Genomic DNA, 18345 nt, shown 5'->3' on the forward strand with positions numbered 1-18345 from the left:
ATATAAGGATGACCACATGGCTCCTGCTCATGGAGTAGTAAGATCATTTAACCGTGGAGTGTATTTTATACACTAGTTTGGCAAATACACTAGTTTGCAAACATACATAATGGAGATGTTTTTGCATGTCGTTATAAGAGATGAATGAGGACAGGATATTTGTAAAGCTAACCTTCTACAACCCTATAGTTGTAATAGTGTAATGTAAATATATTACCTAGTATGAGAAGATACATTGTTTCGTGCAACTGAGCCACATACATAATTTACAAATGTACATGCAAGTTTTATACTTCTGAAAAATTATAAAAGCACATATTTATGAAAAATAATCTGATGTCTGCCATTTAGTTACTGCTGTGTTGTGATACTAGAACCACTAAGGATCTGCCTTTGTTAGGGTAAGATCAAGCTTCTGGTTTATACTGTGAAAACAAATGATGTGCATAGTTTTAATCACAGTTCTGTCATTTAAAATGATCAACTAAATAAAAGCTCAAGTCTATATGCCAGGAAATGCTGAAGATACTGGGAGGAACTCTGGATCTGAGGCCCTGACAGGAATGGCTCTCTCATGCTTACACTGTTTATTGGAAGGAATTTCTCTGCACTCTGCAGCTGCCTGATTGATTCTCAGACAGGGGATTCTTTTAATCACGGTAACGTAGCAACAGAAGGGTGAACTTAGATATACACGCCCAACTATAAACATTTTATATGGGGGTATTGAATATCCTACCAACTTGGCATCTAAACAAGATTTCCTGCCCAGAAACATAACACACTGTAAAACCAGCAAAGTTTTAAGTTCAGAGAAATCTGTGTTTTATGCTGGTTTTCAGACTTACTGAAGCCTGTTACTGAACTCCTGTGTGCAGGAGTTACAATCCGGGCAGCTTACATCCGGAGCAAAGTGCTTGTCTTGGCTGTATTTTTGGCATAGCCTATATGGCCGTCACAGACAGAGAAGACAGAGAGCAGGCCCTTCACATGACATCTGAGAAGTCAACAAATGCATAGTTAGCCAAAAGTGTGAAATACCTGCATGCTAGCTTCCAAAGCTAGTAGAACAAATTGCAGCCCATTAAAGGAGCATACTCTGCTCAAGAATGACATAATTCAATCTTACTGCTTTCATGCCTTGTTTATCACTTACGGGGGAGACAGAATGGAGCTGCTTCCAATTTACACGACAGCAGTACCCTGAAGCCCCAGCTGAAGGCTGCTTCCTTCCATCCCACTGGGCTATGAACATTGCTTAGTATCTGGCTCCTACCTATGCATGTGCACGACTCGTCAGAGTTATGTGCTGTTCTGGTTCTTGCTAGCCGCCCTGGTGGGAAGCGAGGTGGAATTCTATGTCTTGATTTTATCAAAAAATCAGAGGTCAAAATTGGTATTTATTTCAGAGTTGCCAACATTTATTTCCAGTTACAATTTCTGTCTACTCTGACTTTATTTTGGTTTAGCCTGTCAACTGAGTTTGTAACTTTATCAGAAAACCTGAATCCTGCCAAACCAGGAAATCAAAAAATATGGAAAGAACACCCCATACTTCCTGGATGGATATGCAGTAGCAGGCTATGGCTCAGATCAGCCTGTAATTTTGTGCCAATAAATTAGCCATCACATAGCCTGCAGGCTGTTTGCCAATGTGGCACCTCTTACCCCAGCAGGACTTGAAGGTTCCCTTGCGATTATGAAAATGTGTTAAAGAATCAGAAGCCCTGTTGTTTAAGGAGCAGGATCATTTGGGTGTGGGACAAACACAAGGCAGAAGTCAGCTCCTGCCCCAGGGATACTACATTAGGACAAGCCAAAGATGAGAACAGAAGTACAAGGTGAGATGAGTCCTGCAGGTAGAAGTTCCTCACTGCTGCCAGTTCAGGCTTCTAGGCAAGGTACAGCAGTGCTTGACATTGGAGCTCCAATCGTTTATTGATTCATTTGGTAAAACAGTAGAATAGTAGAAAAGTAGAAAGAAATGGTTTATTTTACTAGAAATTATAACCTACAGTTCTCAGAAATGCAGAGAGTCACCACTTAATGTGCTGGCATGCAGGAAAGGCTACAGCTGACCAGAAATGATATCCTGTGGGTCCAAGAGTCAGCACAAAATCAGTTCAAACTGATGGTTAAAGCCCTGCAGGCCTTCCTTCCTGTGAGCCTTGGCAGAAACATGAGCACTATTGAAAATCAATGCAAACAGAAGTAAAGCAGAAAGACTTATTCTGCCTAGACAGCTGATCTGTGGGACCTCCTGGAGCGGCAGTTTCTTGTGGAACCCTTGTAGTCTAGGTAATCTCAGGCTACAGTGGAAATGGTTTTCCCACCAGATACTCTCAGAGAAATTTCTTGTGCTTTGAATAGGCAAGACGGAAACTCACAGGAGATCTCCCTGCAGCATGTTACTGATTTGTCATGAGAACTGCATGGTAACATGATTTTTTGAATTTGTCTGAAAGTAAGCTGGTCAATTGACAGCATTTTCTGGTTTGTTCTAGATATAGGACTATCAAGACCTTCATTACATGCCCTATGAAGCATATTTGGACTGCTTTCCCACAGCCAACTTAATCTGGTGGAATCCAAGCAGTATTCTCATGTGTATCACAACTGGATACATAAAGGAAGACCTGTAATTTACTAAAAGCTTGAGTTTCAGGGTTTGAAATAGTTTCTGTGTTCATGAGAAAAATCAATCCAAGTCAAACCTATAGAAGCAATGTTTCTGCTATCTGCTGTGCCCTCTCTCCACCTATTGGCCCTTACAGACAACCCACTCCAGAGGTTTTCCAGAGCTCTGCTACCATTTTCAGATTTTTGGTCTCTAACTTCACACAAACTGAACATTCTTTTCTTGTTCATCTATAAAAGGCAGTCTCCCCAAACCCACAGCTTAGTCACTTCCCAAACGTGTAAGATTTCCAGTGACAAAGAGCTGGTAATTTTCATGGCCTCAACATTTGCTCCTCACTGAAAGAAACCAGGGCAACCAGAGGTTGGGATTTCCCTGACCCTCCAGATAAGCTGCTTCCCTACTGGAGCTATAGCAATGACGTCTGATATTCACACATCTGGAGTGAACTCCAAAACTACAGCAAATATATATTAAAAAACCCCAAACAAACAAACCAAACTCATTATTATTTGCATATAACAAAATGTAGAAGGGAAGGATTCTTTTGATACAATTTTTTTCACAAGTCCTCAAAACTAATGGCTTGAGTCTCTCCCCAGTTTTTGCTGGAGACAGCAGAGCATGGCTGTGTGTAGGAAAGCAGCGTGCTGTCAACTACAAACCGGGTATTTGTGAGCCCTGGAACTGCCTGCTGTGCAGCCAGACGGAAATTGTGAGATGCGGATACAAATGCCATGAGCCTGCGGAGCGCAGGGCGGGAGGGCAGGAATGCGGCGGCGCTGGCAGCCGGAGCCGAGCCCCCAGCAGGGGGTGGGCTCTGACCGCGCAGGAAGAGCTGCGGCGGCTCCGGGAGAGGGAAATCCTCGCTGCTGCCCGACTTACTCCTCAGTGGCAGAGAAGCGGGATGCGATGGTCCGCGTTTCTAAGATTGTACTGCTGTGTGCTTGTGGTGGGTGAAAGCTGGTTTCCCCGATGGAAGCTGAATGTCCTTGTCCTCCTCCAAGTCACGGAGGTCTCAGTAGCAGAGCTCATTGCAAACTGAAAAGGCATGTTTGTATGAATTAGTGAGCTCTCTTATTTTGGAGATGCAGCAGAAATGCTGAGTTCTTAATGTCCACCTAACGTTCAGAAACATCTGACCTCTCAGAGACCACAAAATTACTTGTCCTGCTCATGCCCCTGAAGAACATGAGGAAGCGTGGCATAGTGAGCTATGGGAGGGTAGGGCTGCGGTTTGGCTGCACCTGAGCTCCTCATGCTCAGACACTAAGCTGCATGACTCCCTCTCCAATTTCATATGGACTTGCTATGGCACTGATCTTTACATGCCCAGGGCTTCCATCACTGTGGTATATAGAGGGTACCACAGACTGAACCCCACCCAGCCAAAGCCGATGTCTAAGGTTCAGATGGCCTGTAATGCTCATGCACAAGGGCTGGAATGATGGTAGCACAGCCAACCTCCGTGTTTTGGAGTGGTTTATGTGGCTTTGTGACCTTAATGTTAACTTCTGTGAATGTTTAACTGCCCAGGTTTTTACAGACCAAATTGGAAAACAAATCCACCACATGGCCTTATATCCACACCTGTGTGGGTCACAGGTGTGCAGCAGAAACATCTATGGTATGACACCCACCTCTGCTTGAGTGGAGGGTGTAACAGTCCCTAAGCTGATGGCACTGAGCTGCCGCTCTCTGTGAACCATCACTAAGGGTGGTTAAGCACACAAACCACCAGATGGAGAGCTTCAAGGCACCCAACCATATAGCTGCAGCCTGCAGCACCCAAACACAACACTGGAAGGGAAAGTCATCTTTACATGGTAGTCCTGTGCTGGAATTTAATACATCTCCAAGGATTTTAGCTGCCAAAGTCTAAAAATTTCCTACTGAGAAGAACATTTTCTACATCTTTTAACATTTTAATAGTTTGGGCTAAAGCTACATTCCTTTGGCTCCTTACCAAATTCATGCCCCAAAGTAGGGACTCACTCAACTTTGCACCAATGTGTGGGTTTGATGGTACAAAATGACTGTACATGATTTTAACTTGGGCAAGAAGAAGTGTTTCACCCCTGACTATTTCTGGTCCTGGCACAACTATTTTTAGGAAAATTTCAAACTGAAATTCAGCCAGAAGCAGGCAAATGCTATGAGAAATTTCAAAGCAATGAAGTTTGGCAGGGAAATGGGGTGGAGCAGCCCTCTCTCTACAGGGTATCTGCAAGGTCTGAGGAAGCTCAGGAGGGACCTTACTGTGCTCTACAACTCCTTGAAAGGAGGTAGCCAGGTGGGGATTGGCCTCTTCTCCCAGGCAGCCAGCGACAGGACAAGAGGACTTCACCTCAAGCTGTGCCAGGGGAGGTTCAGGTTGGACATTAGGAGGAACTTCTGCATAGCAAGGGTGATTAGGCACTGAAATGGGCTGCTCAGGGAGGTGGTGGGGTCACTGTCCCTGGCGGTGTTTAAGGAAAGCCTGGACATGGTACTCAGTGCCCTGGTGTAGCTGACATGGTGGTGTTCACTCATAGGTTGGACTCGACGATCTCAGAGGCCTTTTCCAGTCTAACTGACCGTGTGATTCTGTGAAATAACACCAAAGTGCATCTGGCTATTACAGAGCCAGCAGAGAGTGAGAAAGTTCTTCTTTCTTCCCATCTGCCCTTTTGGTTTTGAAATTTCCTCTCTCACCCCCCCCCCCCCCCCCCTTTTTTTTTTTTTTTATTTTTCATTTCCCTTACTAAATTTTCCGGGAAGATGTCAATTTCTATGTAAAAAAAAAAAAGCTGCCCTGCTCGTCTCAGGTGAGAGGCGCGCTCCTCATGAAGGCTGCAGGCGGCCCGCAGCCCGGCCCTTACTCACGAGGCACTCTGGCGCCCCTGATCCTGTGGGTTTTATCCCTCCGTTGTTCCCAGCCCCTCCGCTCCCGCTCCCGGCGGAGCCCTCGCTGTCCCTGACCCGCAGCCCCCTCACAGACCCGCTCCCCGCCGCGGGGGCCCTTTGGCCGCGCTCGCAGCCGCGAGATGGCGGCGTTGCGCCGCCGGGGCCGGGGCCGGGGCCGGGGCCGGGGCCGGGGCCGGGGCCGGGGCCGGGGCCGGGGCCGGGGCCGGGGCCGGGGCCGGGGCCGGGGCCGGGGCCGGGGCCGGGGCCGGGGCCGGGGCCGGGGCCGGGGCCGGGGCCGGGGCCGGGGCCGGGGCCGGGGCCGGGGCCGGGGCCGGGGCCGGGGCCGGGGCCGGGGCCGGGGCCGGGGCCGGGGCCGGGGCCGGGGCCGGGGCCGGGGCCGGGGCCGGGGCCGGGGCCGGGGCCGGGGCCGGGGCCGGGGCCGGGGCCGGGGCCGGGGCCGGGGCCGGGGCCGGGGCCGGGGCCGGGGCCGGGGCCGGGGCCGGGGCCGGGGCCGGGGCCGGGGCCGGGGCCGGGGCCGGGGCCGGGGCCGGGGCCGGGGCCGGGGCCGGGGCCGGGGCCGGGGCCGGGGCCGGGGCCGGGGCCGGGGCCGGGGCCGGGGCCGGGGCCGGGGCCGCCATGGCGCCGCTGCACGGGCCGCTCGCTCCGCCTCACGGAGGTCCGCGGCGCGCCGGGCGGGAGCCCGAGAGCTGAGCCTTGGGAAGAAGCAGGAAATGGCTGCGCCTGGGTGGGCGGGAGTGCCTGAGCGCCCAGCCGAGGCCGATTCAGCCACCCCGGACCGTCCTCTTCCACAGCTGGTCCACTAAAAACAAGTGATATCATTTAATTTTTTTGCTTCATGAAACCAATATTACTTGGACCAAATGTCTCCTTTTCTATAATAAATCACATACGGTTTTGTTTCACGTTATTTTTTAAAAAATAAAAATGGAGTTGGTTTCAGCCTATAATACCTGCATTCTCTCTTTCTTATCATGTATCTTCTTAACAATACAGTTGCCTTCATCTCACTGGCTTTTCTCTGAATAACAGGCATTACTTCGACATACTTGCTTTTCCTGCTCTGTGCATAAGTTACTTTCCCATAGCTGTGGTTTTTGACTCATAGCTTGAGCCTGCAGGTGCTGAATCTCTTGTAAATGGCACCGAGTGGCATCTTTCCTGCTGACAGCAATTCAGGAGTCACATAAACCCCTGGCTGGACACAGGATTAAAACCAGAACAAAAGAGGCATTGAATAGCGTGACGCAAGGGTTACTCTCCTTTGGAAAATCTGAAGGGCAGGTACCATCAACTCCAGGATTGAGCTGGTGCCAACTGGCCACAGATTTTATGTACCTGTGCTGTGGTTTGGCTGAGTCAAAATTCAAGCTTTGTCAGTCAAAAGCAACTCTTTTTGTGAGGTGGGAGAAGCAATGGCTGGAGTCCTGTGAACGTCTGGGATAGAGGTTGCCAAACATGTAGCTAAATTTGAGAGTATTTCTGCCTTTCTGGAAAGTGCAGCTGTTTGTAAATGCTGTAGAAAGTGTCAGCTTTGGGAATAGTGAGGAGAAGAGGGTTTTGGACAATTCATTACAGTCTGCAGGGGCAAAAGAACACTTAAAAAATGTAGCCTAGTAGCTGATAATCCATCTAATTTAAAAATTTCTGAGAGTAATGAAGCATCCTCATTTTTTATACAAAGCTAGTGCCAAACTCAGCTTTTGTAGGATCATTATTTACTTCTATATTGCCATCAGAAGAGAGAGAGGTGTGGTGATGGAGTTAGTCCTATTACAGTCAGTCCATCAATTCTCCACTGTCTGAACCATACTGTCTTCTAGGCAGCTGTAAGATTTCTTTGGAAGCTAGTCCTTCGAAGTGTGCGAGAATATTTTTATTCCTTCATTCAGAACTGAGATGAGAGAGCAGCAGATGATGACGGCTACAGGATCATCTACGCAGAGGGCATGGTTTTAGGATGAAAGCCTCTTGCAAACACGAGCCCTCTGTAAAATGGGCTAGTGAACTCTTAGACAACTGTTTACTGGCTCAAGACATAGCTGAGTGCCTTCCTTTGTCAAAGATTGGTTTCTTCCATAATCTTGGAGAAAGAACTGCTATAATAATTATCACCAGTTCGATTTTTGTTGTTTTTTACACAGAAAGTATTTAATACAAAACAATTCCAGCTGTGGACTATAATGCACCTGCACACAGAGTGTGTACAGAAGTGAAGGCTGACAGCTCTGAAGGAAATTGTGTGTATGCTGCTGGGAACAGAAGTCTTAGAATGGCCCATTTCCAAAATAGGATTGTTTGAAAGTATCAGTATCATATTGCACACCCTATTATCCTATATTTCTAATCAAGTATATGTATGTGTTTTTTGATTAGAAAGACTACTTACATATAAAGTTGCACAAATTTAAATCAGGAGTAGCCAGTTCAATTCTGTTTGGCAGGAGAGTGTGGGAAAGTGACGGAGCCTGCTGCTTCAGGATGAGCAAACAGAAGAGGCTTAGTGTTGGCCATCATTTGTGTGTCCATTTGGCCAAAAAGGTAGCCCTTGACTGTGGAGGCTGGTAATTAATGCCAGTAGGAGTTGTTACAAAGCTCCAGCGTCCCATGCGTTTCTCTGTGGGCTGGAATATGGTGGATGAAATATGACTTGTACTTTGAACCCAGCTTCTAACCCACTGAAGTCCAAAGCACTTGGAGGAGATACCAATTGTTTGTGCATCTGGTAGGATCTGTAAGTAAAATGTTTTCAAGTGACAGGCTCAAACAGGGTGAAGAGCTCCAGAATACCTGACAAGGATTAAGGGAAGCAGTGGCTCTAGAAGGAGATGGGGGCTTTCCCTCTGCTTCTACTTCCTTTCCATTCCTCTGCATTAATTGCAGGTTATTGCTTACTGGCCTTTAGAGCAGATCTGCAGCATCACCAACTGCTCTTCAACTGAGCTCTTTTTTGGAAGAGAGAATGGTTGGCACAAAGCTGTTGCAGTGCTGAAAGCGCATCCATCACACAAGCACACATGGCTCCTATGGCCATAGCAAGTTTGACAGGTGGGAAAGAGAGCATCAGCTAAAGCGAAGGACCTCTGGAGATGGACAAGGCCACCCTGCTGTCTCACAGGAAGGAGATGCATAAACATCTTTTCACCTGCACCTACAAAGCAGGAAATCAGAAATCTTGCCACATAGGCCATCGTGCTACTCCCTTGTTTTTTCTCTGGCAGGCATTATATGTAGGTGTGAGCATGAATTTCCTGTAGGATGTATTTTCTGGCAGCTGTTCCCTGCTACTCAGAGAGGGGAAAGACAGTTCATTTACAAGTGCTTTCAAATAATCTTATGGGGAGTCCAGCTATGTGTATGCAATAATTGTAACGGTAGTTGCATGCTTAAATCGCACAGGTCTTTATAAAGGAAATTATACATTACCCCCATTTTAGATGGATCAGATGTGTTTATGCTCATCAACAAAACATGCCCAGGCTCGCTGTTGAGCACAGAGGCTGGCACAGGGCAGGCTGTATTCCCTGAGTTTCCCTCCAAAGTGGAGGGGCTGCCTCTTCACGTCTGCTAGGGATGGCCTTGGGTTGCATTGACTCTTGAGCTGTGTGGGGAATTGTCTGGGACACTGCCAGTTGGCTTCAGCGAAACTGATGCCAAGGATTATGTCAACAGTTTATACAGGATTGAATTCCAATGCCCTGGAACATCCCCCTGGCAGGGTTTAATTTATACAATAGACTTAGCCAGAGAAAAATGAAGTGCTTTTCCCAAGGTCACGCAGAATGTTTTGAGGCTTAATCTTGGGAGATCTCTTGAAAGATACAGTTCCCTGGTCCACAGTACAGCAAATATGTCACAGATCATGTGTGTGTGCCTAGACTTTAGCATGAGAGGTGCTGTGACACAGAAAGGGATTTTTCATATTTTCTTTTCTCAGCTTGGAAACACACAGCAAACAAAATGAACTCTTGGGATTGAAAGCAGCAGAATTACACTGGGGCTAAATTAGGTTGTTACATGAAGCATCTTTTAGGAAAAGGGATTTACTGAACTCTCCTGAGGCAGTATATACCTTTGTCTTTAACACCTAAGCTCCAATGCTTAAAACCAGGCATATAACACGATTTGAAACACCCTGGCAGAATGACAATATTTGTCTTCTCATATTTAGTTTGGGTTCATTTAAAATTAAACTTAATGCCATTTCTAATCCCTATCCCAATAAACCAAGACTACACATCGCTGTTATGATATGAAACTCTTGAGTATCTGTTTCAGTAGCAACTTTCAGTGAAAGCCAGAGTGCTTGAAATTGGATTTTGGTGAGGAAATGAAGAGAATGTACTGAGAAAGTAGGCACATGTAAACTCCCTCAACATCTAGACTTTTAGCATGAATAAACCTGAAATCCACCATTTTACAGCCTGGTTTTACCTCTATGCACATCTCTGAGATCATCACAAAGCACTGTAGCTGCCATTATTAGGATGTGGCCCTTATTGGTGGCACTTCCGCTTACCACTCAAGCATAATGGCTGACATCCTTGGTTAGTGTTGGGAAGCACCTGGATCCAATACTCCTTCTGTCCTGAAGGCCTTCAGACCCACGGCTTTCATTACAATTTGTATTCTCTAACCACCAGGACTGGGGCTGGCAAAAGCAGAGCTGGGCCCAGACAGGGAGGCAGATCTGGAGCAGGAAGTGAGAACAAGCCTGAGGGTAGAGGGCAGAGGGAAAGCCTGGATTGTGATCATGCTGAGGAGGGGGAACTGAGAGGTAGCCTTCCACTTTGTGGGCAAGTGCTCACCGGTCACTGAATTATCATGGAATGGGGTGCTAGTCACCTCTGCCGTCTCCTTTGGCTTCCTTTTGGGAAAAGCAGTGCTCAGGTCAGCCAAGTATCTTCTTCAGGAGAAGACTGTGAACTTCAAGAAGGCAAAGAAGTGCAGGGAAGAGGAGAAGGTCAGGATCTCAGGCTGTGCGTTGTAATCCTAGCTCAGTGCATGGGATCACTGCATCACCTCCCTTACAGGAACAGGAGCCTGGCCCTCTAGTTGTGTCCTGGTCTTTTTTATGAGCTGCTGTGGTAATTCTTGTTGTGTTTCTACACCACCATGCGAGGAGGATGCTGCTTTCCAAGTAGCTCATAGTGGTGGTTCAGCTGAGATCTTCAGCTTATGACTGACCCCCTGGAGAACAGAAACCCCCTGTCTGAGATTGCCCCATCGGGAAGCTGATGACTGTCTTTTCTGACATGGGTCAGAGGTCTAGAGCTATTATAAATTAATTTGAATTAAAGCTGTAGACTTTGTGTAATTGCTGGAAAAAATAATTAATATAATTGATGTCTTGACACATTATGTGGTTTTATGGCTTTACTTGCCTTCCCCTTTCACACACAAGCATGGACATGCTTATACAAATGCCCAGATCCTGGACCTCAGCAAGCCTCAGTACTTTACTAATTGTGTCCAGCTTTGGGCTGAAGAAATCCTGAAGGATAGCACTTCCACTGAAATATCTCTACCAAGCCTTTAGAGCAGTAAAAAACACACAATACCATCTCCCTGTGGATGCTCCAGAAAAATTTGACTGATATTTTTTGGTTATGACTTGTGCCCTTGTATGTATTGGAGAAAGTCCATGCATGCTCTATTCAGATTTAAGTTACAGGGAGGCTCCAACAGAAATGACAGATAACATCATCTTCTTGAGAACTTCTGTCAGGTGTTATTTCCCATTCAGGTTTGTGGACATGTTTATGTGTTCGGTGCTGCTGCAGGTTGGTTGATTTTTTATGCTTATTGTGGTATATGTCTTTTTAATTGGGTGTTAAAATGCAAGCAAGATTAGATTAAGCTAGTAATTACTGGAGGGTGATTTGCTAAACTTAAAGTAAATTAATAATCATATGGTAGTGGTTCTATTGGCAAAAAGGACTTCTCTTTTGTCTGTGTCATCAATGCAGTCAGCATACATGATTCTATTTTTCAGCTGTGGGGGTGTTACTGCAAAGTCAGGGCACTTGATCTGGTGTCTTGCTATTGGTTTAGGTGTGCAAAATACAGCTGAGCATAAGATAAAATGTTGGTAGAACAAATGAAAAATGGCAATTATTTTCTTCTGCACAGAAGAGCTCTCCCTGGAGGACTCTTTGCATTCAGTAATTCAGTTTCGTGGGTTTTACTTGAAGAAGTGATCTTTCACAGATCTTAGTCTTTCACTTGTGGCTAGTTTTGTCTTTGATAAATCATTGACTGAATCCATCAGGAACTTAGTGCCATGTTGCTGCCTGTTCCAAGCTTTCCTTCCCCCTCCCCAAGACAAGCCAGCACTTGCCTCTGCCATGTGCTCCTGCACGCCTTTGTTCCAAGCATGGGCAAAACCAAATGTAACTCAAACTCTTTAGCAGTGTCTGATTGGCCGGTCACCCTGGGTCCACCCCCAGTCCGCCCCTTTCCCCTTCTCCGAATAAAAGAAGGGCCGAAGAGGGGGCCCACCCTCTTTGGCTTGCACCCCTTCTGCGAACATCTGTTTCTGTTTGAAAGCTTCTAATTGCAGGAATTGGGAAACTGAAGACTATATTTCTCCCTCTTTGCTTCTGCTGGTGGTATCAGTTTTGCAGCTACTATTTGCTGCTTTTAGAGCTACTGACATGCTAGATTGCCCATGCTACCTCTCTAGGCTGCCCGAGCCTTTCTAAGGCATTGAACTACGAGCCTAGCCGGTAAAAAGCTGTCAGTATCTTCACTGTAAGTATTGCCACATATAAAAAAAATTAGTCTGGAGAGAGCTAAGACCCAGTTGTGTGATAGCTGGAGTAACAACCAGCTTACAGCATGCAGAAGAAAGCAGAATGATGACTAAAATCCCACAGCTTCGGAGTACTGTTGAGTCCTTAGTCCACACACATCAGCTGAACCCAAATAATTCCTTGGCCCAACCACACAGAGTATCTTCCATTTCTTCCAAGGTTTCAGAATATCACTGACAGCAGCAGCCAGAGCCAGTTTGCTACGCTTGCCTGTGCAAACATGAGAAAGTGCTTCTGGTGGATCCCAGGGTGCAGTTTGAGCTCCTTGCTATTTCCCAGCTCAATCCCACTCCAATATCCAGGTGGGATCTCGGTGAGCAGCTGCCTCTAAATCTGCTCTGCACCTGTAAGGGTTCGGATTCCCTCTGCTTTTCATCTTGCTATGGATGAAATTGCCCAGTCATTAAAACCAAAACTCCTGGGAATATCTGTAGGCTGTGGTATCTGAAGGTAAAGAACAAGTCTACAGTGCAGCTGCAGCTAATCCTGCTGCAGAGTAGATGATGGACCAGCTGATTTCCTGAGGCTTCTGACAACTCTTTGTTTCGTGGAGAGATCGCATCTAGGGGAAAAAACACTGTTCTGTGGTTACCATAATATAATGGTGGTCAGACAGAAGGATGATAGTTATCCAGAAAAGTGTAGGAAAAGAAGTATCCCAAATGCAGCTTGCAGCAACCAGAGATTAGGGTCTAGCTGGTTCAGTTAATGAAATTATGCAAATTTATACCATCTGAGAATCTGGTCCCTGAAGTTTTCATCTGTATTAAGTCCTCAGGGAGAGCATGTATTCTGGTAAGGGCATGTTCTCCAGTTCAAAAGTGTTAGCAGGACAGAGGGATCTGATTGGTGTCAGACCACAGACATATCTTCTTCAAAGACTTTTTCTTCAAGTGCTGGATTCCGTTTTTCAATCTTTTTAAATTAACACATGGTATGTTCTTTCCACCAAACCCTGTACTGGGGGAAACTCCTATTGCTGTGGTCAGCATGGACTGGGGATCACCAGCTGGAATGAAGGCCATAGTTGGAGCCTAGCCTCCAGGGTGGCCATCATGGGGCACCAGCCTTTTTGCAAAGCACAGAGATATGTAAGATCTGTCCATAAAACTCTTTCTTATACAGGAAGGCAGATTGAGAGCTTGCTTGGGCAAAGTCAGAGGCAGGTGGATTGAAACTTTGGACACTCCACACCATTTTCCATCCTTTTTCAGTCTATCCAAGCTGCCACATAAGTACGAGTTTCACAAGAACTTTATTCTCATGCTGTTTTCTCTTTGCAAGGTCATTCTCAGCATATTAACTAGCTGTTTAACGAGCTCTTTTTTCTCTGAAATGCCAAGCTGTGAAAATGTCGAGAAAAACAAGAGCTGTCCCTTGCCACCATATGCAGTGTCTTCTGAGGCAAGATCCTCTTCAAATCTAGCATTTAGGAGGCATAGTTTTTATGGAGCGACTATGTCCTGGTTGCTGAGGGACTCGAATAAGTTGAAAGAAAGTGAGAGAGCTCTCAAGATATTTTAGATTAACCTTTATAAAGATGAATGTATTTTAAAAGTCATAGTCAAAATGTCAGTAGTTTTGGGACTGTTTGTTCATTGTTTCATTTAAAAGCTGGTAAGCTGAGGTGGATTTCAGTGCCGTTGTTTAACAATAAATGTTGTTAAAGAAACTCAGAGACAATTGTTTTATTATAGTATTATTGTCCTGCCTTATTTGAAGTCTGCATTTTCTGCCTCACTATTGTTTGACATTATCCAAAGAGAACACCAGGAGTGATGTATCAGCTCTACTTAACAAAGTGCAACAGAGAAATCAGTATTTGGGCAAAATCACTTTTATATTTCTCTACCACTTGGCCATGAGGGAGCTAGTACATTAATTTCACAGCAGGAAGGAAAATGCTCTCTTCTCAATATGTTTTAAGTTTTCTTTCTAAATAAAGGGTTTTATAGGTTATACAGTATCAAAAGTGCTAAAAGGTTCTACTCTATTTTGTGATAGTCAGCTGTAAAATTCAAGCTCATAATGAGATGAAGTGAGAACTGTTTTTTTATTTAGAATCATAGACTCATAGAATCTGCTGAGTTGGAAGGTACCCACAAGGATCATTGAGTCCAACTCCTGGCCCTGCACAGGACACCCCAAGAATCACACCATGTGCCTGGGAGTGTTGTCCAAATGCTTCTTGAACTTTGTCAGGCTTGGTGCTGCGACGACTTCCCTGAAGAGCCTCTTCCAGCTACTTTCTGGGTGAAGAACCTTTTCCTGGTATCTAACCTAAGCCTCCACTGCCTCAGCTTCATGCCATTATTGTTTCTACCACTGCACTTTCTTCTTTTTTTTTTTAACTGCATAAATTATGTTCCATTCAACATACCAGTTATATACAAATAATCTGTCATTTGTTTCTGTTATTGTTGATGTTCACTGAATGTTGGAAGGGTTTGCACTCATAGAAAGTCCTGTCGGTTTAGGAAACAGCAGCTGTATAAATACCCATGAAATGGTTTTGAAGGACTAATCAGTCTTAAACTGCCCTTCCCAGGCATGCTGTGTTCTGCTGTAGGCCCCTGGGCATTGTGATCTGCAGAACACAGAAATAGCCTGAGACTAAGACATGTATAACATGTGGGGTGAAAGGATGCTACTGCACTGCTCCTGGGGGTCTGATTCCTGGAGTGGACTTTGCCCCAGCAGCAACCAGGTGGTGTCTGGAAGCAGGCCCATCACTGTTTCTCTAAATTGCTGCGTCAGGAGCTGGTGGAAGAGCTGGGTATGTACGAATGGGCAGAGAGAGTGGCACCACAGCGAGGGGCAGGTGCCTGAAGCAGTGCTCAGTGCTTGGCTGACTGCACACAAAGCTTTGCACAGGCAGCGCTTCCCTGAGCTGCTGCACACACAGAGGAACCTGGGCTGGGACATGCTTGGCAAGACTGTAGTTGTCCTCTCCCTTCTCTCCTTTTCCAGTCTTCTGGAAAATTTTACCTGGCAGGCTGGGCACACCTCTTCATTTTTGGGTCAGTTGGGGACATAAGTGATGACAGTCGCTGTCTCCCATAATGCTACCCAGCTGGAGGGGCATACAGGCTTTGCCTGTCTGGGCTGCACCCCTTCCTGAAGCATGCAACCCCTGGCTTCTCCAGACGATGTAAACTACTGCTGTTCTAACCACTGGCACCTGCTATCTTGGCAGTTTCCTGTGCTGCTGCTGAGACAAATGCCTGTGTGCCCGGGGGGCAGGGTGAGGAGGGCCTCCCTGGGCTGCACCGGTGCTGTACCGCTCTGCAGTGCTGGCCACACTGTGGTGCACCTGCCAGGTGCATTCTCACAAAGCCACTCCCAGCAAGCTGCAGAGCCTTAAACCTTGCTCTGTGTCTGCAACTTACCTACCTACATGCCCTAATCTATAGACACCATCCTTTCAGTAAGTTAATAGAGAGCCTCCCTGCTTACCAAACCCAGTACCTATTCCAGCCAGGCTTGCTCTTGCTTGGCAAGGAGTGTACACAAGAGCTTTGCCATGCTGTCTACTTCCAAATGCAGTGTGTGGAAAGCAAACTGTATCGACATATCCCTACATTCCCCAAAGTGGTGTGTCTCTGCAGTGGAGAGGCACTGTGGAGGTTGAAGATGCAGCTGTGGCCCTGGTGCAGAAGAGCAGATCTTCATCTGCAGTGGTATCTGCTCTGGATGGTGGACAAGCTAAACAGAGAATGTTGTTAAATTTATGGTGTGCACCTGATCAAGAGTTCCTCGGCCAAGGAGTTCATGTTCTTCTAGCCCAGCTAGAGAACAGTTTATGGAGTATGAAGAAAGATAAGCCTTTTAATTGTCTTTTAATGATTGCTAATATTTCATCTCTATCTAAGATATGTGACTAAGCCCCTTAGGCTCTGAGTTTCATGAGGCAACAGGTTCTGTCAGGAAGGATGCACAGTCCATGCTCCATGGGAGAGCTTCATGGGTGAGCTCATGACTTTACTCCTTGTTTTGTTCCTTCTGTTTTAGGCTGCTGGCATGGACTTCAGCGACTGCAATGTCACAGATACAGAGCAGACTGGGGAAACAGAGGGAAATTGGGCACCAACTTTTTCTCTTTTTTCCCCCTCCTGCTCATGCATTAGGTCCGTGAATCAGGTGGACATAAAGACTATGCTGAAGGAGAGAGGAGATAACTGAAAATGGGATAAAATACAACATGAATTTACTCAAAGTAGATCATGCCAAATTAACATCGTGCCTTTTTTAATAAGATAGCTGACCTTTTCAGGCAAGGCAAATGCAATCTGCACTAAAATGTTGAAATAAACCAAATAATTTCTTTTTTCTATTGGAGGAACATGAATTTTGATATAAGGAAAGCACTGATAATCAGGAAGATAATGGTGGGTTAATTCTAATTGAATGAGAAAAAATGTGCCAGAAACAAATACTGGTGGAATACCTCCAGGACTGGACTTGGAATGGACCTTATTTAATGCTTTATTCCTAACTGTGTCACCAGAAGTGAAAAGGAGGCAGTAACATAAACTGATGACACAAGGCTGGTAACAAAAATGAGGTGAAATGTAGTAGTGGATGTAGTAGGAATAGTGTAAATGCTATGGGCTCTGGGCTGGCTGCTGTAAGGATGAAGATGTTCAGCTCTTGGGCACCACTTGCTATGAATACAGCCATTTGCCAGGGGAAGGAGATGACTGGCTGGATGGGGGTGTGTCTCACTGGAGCTGGTGCATGAGCTGCATCGTGTTGCATTAGTCAGTCACAGCATTCCTGTAAGCCACTGATACACAGGAAGCATTGTTCTAGTGTGTATAAGATGTAAGGCTGACCAACAAAGCAAGGGCAAGTTTAATGCCCTGGTTCAGGACTCTTTTGAATGTCAGCTGGAAAGCTGTGTTTGCCTGCATTCGCAAGGGGTTTTTTGAAGGTGCAGGGAAGAGCATCACAAATGAGCAGGGGATGGAAAAGCCTATGTTATGAGAGGAGAGTCAAGTGTCAGATTTGTTTCAGCTGGCAGGATGAGGTGAAGGGGAATGTGGCTGCTGCCCAGCAAAGGGTCTGGGCATTTCATAGTCTGGACAGAGGTAAGACCAAAGGTAAAAGACAGCTGCCCACAGATGACTCCAGACACCAGATTAGCAGATGTGGTGCCCCATAGGCTTGCTTTCTAACAGTGTGGGGTAAGCAGCCTAACATGTTTTAAATAGTGCTTGATTCATTTATGTTTGTATTACATATTTACCTAAGATAACTTACAACGGGGCTCAGGGCAGAGGTACCAACTTGCCATACTTCTTCCAGTTCTTTGTGAGTTGATGTTATTTCAGATTGGGTGAAATTTCAATCGATCAATCAATCAACGCTTATAGTTGTCCTTGCATAAATTTGAGAAATATTCCTTCCTTACTGAAACACCGAAATTCCAGGGAGTATCACAACATCAAGGAGGAAGTGATGCAATTCCTGACTGATGTATAAGTCCTATCTAGTCTTCAGCCAGTGCTGTTTCCTGGGTACATATACCCATATGTGTGTGTTCATGTGCAAGGCTGAGAATGGCCCAGTAGATGCTGGGATGCCAGACCAGCAGTAACACTGCATTGAAGAAATAAGAAAAGGAACATGCTGTATATTTTTTCATACCAATACTTGTACATGCTCTTACCGGTGCTTCTGAAGTCTCATTTTGGCCAGTGAATGCACATATCTTTGTGCACATATGTGTGCATGGACATGTATTTGTATGTATAGCTATCGTATCTAAAATGGAGAAGTGGAGTGGAGAAGAGGTCATGGAATCATAGGATCACAGAATCACGGAAGGGTTTGGGTTGGAAGGAGCCTCTAAAGATCATCTATTCAAACTCCCCTGCCATAGGCAGGGTCATCTTTCACTAGACAGGTTGTTCAAAGCACCATCCATCCTGGCCTGGAACACCTAGGTGTCTAGGTTCAAATGTAGATGCACTGATTTTACACGTC

This window comes from Corvus hawaiiensis, chromosome 26, assembly GCF_020740725.1.
Source record: "Corvus hawaiiensis isolate bCorHaw1 chromosome 26, bCorHaw1.pri.cur, whole genome shotgun sequence".
Taxonomy (NCBI): Eukaryota; Metazoa; Chordata; class Aves; order Passeriformes; family Corvidae; genus Corvus; species Corvus hawaiiensis.